Consider the following 5,034-nt stretch of genomic DNA (forward strand, 5'->3'; position numbering starts at 1 on the left):
TCTGCAATGCTGCTGCCATCACTTCTGCCCGACTTGGAGCAGCTGACAACAGCTTCTCTCAGCAACAGGTGTATAGCTGCCACAACACCAACTCAACCCGGGTCAAACACCCCTCTGGGGGCACCATGACCCCCCTAGTTGTTTCCTCTCCCCGGCTCTGATGAGCCATCTTTCTGTCTTGCGCATTTCTGAGATAGAAACTAAATATATGCTCAGGCTGGGCTGGATCACGGTCCTCCTGTGAAAGATATGCTCTACCAGGCCTGGTCCTCTGTAGTTGGGATGGTAGACATGTGGCAACATGCTCAGTCGTTGGTTAAGAAGGATTATCCCAAACTCAGTGCACAGCAGCGGATTCTTGACCATACGTGAAGCTCTTGGTAGGGCCTCAACCATTGGACCTCAGTCTCCTCACAGGACAATTGTGAGGAAACAAGGGATTTATACAGAGAGATCTCTGGAGAATGTCTAGGCAGAGAGGGAGCGGCCTTCAGATAAGGTTTTGGCAATTCTGTGAGCATATGACAGAAAGATACCAAAAAGGGCTCAGGTGGGGCCTGTTATTAATCGTTGAACAGGTGTGGGCTTTTGAACCGAAACATGGATCTCTTTCATTATTACCCTATCCCCATGAGGAAGGGGATCCTTCACTTTGTTCAGATTTGCAGCTGGGGAAACCGAGGCACACAGAATCCAGGTGACCTATTTATGACCTCAAGTTCACAGGAAGCTCGGCCTGACTTCTCTACCATGCTCCCTAGGACAATGCATGCTATTCAGTACACTTCTTGTGGTGGCAAGTCCACTTCTTTTCAGTTGTGGGTCTTAAACTCTAGGATTGGGCACTGTTTCAGAGCTCCTCAGCTCAAGGCTAGCACTCTAACACTTGAGCCCACAGTGCCTCTTCCAGTTTTCTGGTGGTTCTTTGGAGATAAGATTCTCACAGACGTTCCTGCCTGGGCTGTCTATGAACCATGATCCTCATATCTCAGCCTCCTGTTTAGTTAGTATTAGAGTTCTAAGCCACTGGCACTGGATTGAACTGTAATTCGGGTTTCCTCTGTCTGTCTGTCTGTTTGTCTGTCTGTCTGTCTGTCTGTCTGTCTGTCTGTCTGTCTCTCTCTCTCTCTCTCTCTCTCTCTCAGGAACTGGTTGAATGAGTGCTGTAGGAGGTGGCCCAACGTCCCCAGGTGGCTGGAACCAAGATGGCCTACTCATTCTGGAGGTGGGCTGTGGGTCAGGAGCAGTCTCACTCAGCTTTTTGATACATCTCCATGAGGTAAGCCCTCTGTGCCCTTGCTAGACTGTGAGGGAGGGTTATTCATTGTCCATCTAGCCTTGCTGGATTTATACATTATACATGAGTACATTGAGTTCAAACTTTGTAAGTTCTCTGTAAATTAAGGCAAATTTTAAATGGGAAGAAGGTTTTAAGAACATTCTTTTTGTGAGTGTACGTGCTGTTCATTATTTCCCAAGTGTACATGAGCTAACAGTAAGGGAAACAATAGCAATAATAGGAGAAAGAGAAGTTCTGTGTTTAAGTATAAGGGTTCAATACAATATAGAAGACTACAAATAAGACAACATTAAAACAATAAAGCCAATTCCAGTATGTAGATTTATGGGAGTGATATACATAAACAAGACTCCTACGTTGAACGTGAAGTATGAGGCCACTCTCATTCTAAATCATGCTTTCTAATTATGCAACTTTGTAGAAAGAATGGAAGAATAATCCTGTTTCCAAAGCAAGTCAGATATAAGAGCATGGATTTAACTGGAAAAAAAAATGTTCATCTTGTGAGAGCAGGGATTATACTAGCAAAGAACTGGTGTCTAAGATTACATTTCTTTTATTTTTTCTTTACTTATATACGTATATTTTTTTGTTGGCTGTGGTCTTGGCACTTGAACTCCGGGCCTGTGAACTGTTTCTCTGTTATTCAGCTCAAAGCTAATGCTCTACCACTTGATCCACAGTGCCATTTCCAGTTTTTTTTTTTAGTTAATTGGAGAAAAGAGTCTCTGGGACTTTCCTACCTGGGCTGGCTTTGAACCCCAATCCTCATACATCACCACAACCCAACTTACGATCACATTTCTAACAGTGTACACTCAGGATATGTAATGTGTGTGTTCATCTATCTTTATAAGAATTCTTGAGTTAGGGGCTGGGAAGGTGCCTCATTGGTAGAGCGCTTGTCTTGCATGAATGAGGCCCTGGTTTGATTCCTCAGCACCACATAAGCAAAAAAGAAAAAAGCCAAAAGTGGTGCTGTGACTCAAGTGGTAGAGTTCTAGCCTTGAGCTGAAGAGCTGAGGGACAGTGCCAGGCCCAGAGTTCAGGCCCCATGACCGGACCCCCCACCAAAACAAAAAAAAATACTTCTTGAATTAAAAAATCTGGGCTACAGCTTAGACATTACCCTCACAAAAATATTTGTAGTTTAAAAGTTGATACTCCTTGAGAAATTAATCCTCAGAATATAAAGGAGTCTAGGAAGTTCAGTTTGCATCCAGCCTGGGCAGAACAGTCTTTGCAACAGTACATATAATAAAGCAGCCAGAAGCTGGATTGGAAGAATGGCTCAGGTGATGGAATACCAATTATGAGCAAGATTGCTGAATAAGAGCTTGAGGCTTTTGCATAGATACATACAAACATAAACATACACACAGAGGCAATTATATGTGCACACACAAATACACAAATGAAACAACTCTCAGAATGTGTAGAAATGCTAGGAAAAAATAAATATATGTCCTGAATAAGACTAGAATCAAGTGATAATTTTTAATATTGGAAAGTCCTCAAGTGAACTTCCTTCAAATAAGTTTGAGAATATTACATTGGTAGGGACCAGAGATAGGAAGAGAATCAATAAATCATTATTAAAGGGATTGCATCTATGGAGGAATGAATCAGAGACCCCGCAGGTGCATCTGAAAATGTTCATATGCTGTGCCAAATGTTAGAACATGTTTGAAAATAGTAGATAAACAGTCTGAACAGTCACTATGGTGTATAATATCACTGGAGAAGTTCAGAATTGGTAGTCTATATGTAGATTAAATAAACCAAGAAACTATGGCAGTGCAATGTGATGCAAGCCTAGAATTCTAGCACTGAGATTAAGACAGGAGATTAGAGAGTGGAATTACATAGTGATACCTTCCCTGGACCAGGTAGTATAATTTTGTCTTAATAAAACAAAACAAACAAGAAAGGAATACATAGTTGGAAGTTTGGGCTAATTTCTGTCATTATGTTTTGAGAAGTCAAATTTCCTGTTGAAATGCAACTCATAATTAATCCTCACTTGTGTTTTAAATACTCTCTCCATAACAGAACATTCATAGATGCAAAATGACTCGTGATTCCCATCCAAAATTTGAAAAAGTAAGTAATCATCATTCTGTTGTATCCCAAAGGAATGACGAAGGATTATAAAAACTTAAGCCTGGAAAAATAGCAAAGTTCGTCGAAGGTAGGATTTTGATGATCTTGCTAAATTAGAATTTAGATTTAAAATAAATATTTTGATTTTGTTTGTAATTTCATATGCTATAGGATACTACAAAATTCTTTTTAAGTAGAGGGTTTAATTGACAAATTCACAAATGATTTTGCATTCTACTTGCCTAGAATATTCTTTCAAGAGAGTTATAATTAGAACTTATTTAATAGATAATTAAAATAGTTCATGTATGAAATGATAATGTGAATGTTGTAGACAGAGTTGCCAAAAATTGATGATATTAATTTATAAATTTAGAAAAAGAGCAAATTTTTGAGGCTTTGTTATAACATGGTATGAAGAGAATAATCGTGTGACATCTTCTTCTACCTGTATGTAACACAGGAAGCAATTTCCTTAATTATTTGCCACTGTATACAATGAGAAAAATGTTAGGTTTGGGGTTTGTTTTTATTTTTGTTTTTGTTTTATTGGTTTGTCCTAGAGCCTGAACTCTGGGCCTGGACACTGTCTCTGAGCCTGTTTATGCTCAAGGCTTTTGTTCTACCACTTCAACCTCAATGCCACTTGTGTCTTATTTTCGCTGATAAGTTCATTGGAGATAAGAATCTAGGGAATCTTCCTGCCTGGGTGAGCTTTGAACTGTAATCTTCCGATGTTAGCATCCACAATTTATATGATAGTTAAAAAAGTGTAAATATAAATAATATTTGCAAGTGTTCTGATCTCAAGTATTCCAGTGGGGGGAAAATGATGCAACCCAGTTTATTGTGGTGTTCTTTCCAGAACATGTATGGCACCACATTAGCAGAGTTGTATTTTTTTTCACAATAGAGATAAGTTATTCATGATGTGAATTAAGGGACGTTTGCGGTGCACCCTAAAAGTTCTAAACTGTTGGGCTAGGATGTCTCTATATCATAAATATTGGGATTGGTGGTCATAAAATAATAGCTTACTGTGATAAACTATTGCTTACTCTTGAAGAATTATTACCGATGCTACATAGTTTTATCCTTTACCAGAATGTGGTTATTTTTCTGTTGACTCTCAATCTGTAACACCCTATTGGAAAATGCATCTATTGCAGAACTACATAACATGCTAGCTGGTACTGTTTTGAATCTCTCAGGTATGGAATCTTCCGAATTTGAAAATGAATAATTATTAGTCATTGGAATGTTGAAGAACACATATATCCTGTCTTCTTAACAACTTACTTACTTTTAAAAGTTATAGGTTTCCAAAGAATTAAGCTGTTTTTGCTTTTAATATGAGAAAGTACTATATTCTTTTTTCAAAATATTGGTAAGTATATTGTGAAAAAATTGTCTATTCAGATAGCATTCAAGTTGATGGTCCTCTGATTAAAAAGGGGTAATTACTTCAAATTAGATGACAAACAGTATTGATTTTTAAAAAGTTATTACATAAAGAATAATATTTACTCTACCAATACAGTGAAATTTTACTTCATGCACCTTATTTTTTAAATTTAATTTTATTGTCAAATTGATGTACAGTGGGGTTACAGCAATTTTAAGGTAGTGAA

Source organism: Dipodomys spectabilis, unplaced genomic scaffold (assembly GCF_019054845.1).
Source record: "Dipodomys spectabilis isolate Male_0828 unplaced genomic scaffold, ASM1905484v1 ptg000110l, whole genome shotgun sequence".
Lineage (NCBI taxonomy): Eukaryota > Metazoa > Chordata > Mammalia > Rodentia > Heteromyidae > Dipodomys > Dipodomys spectabilis.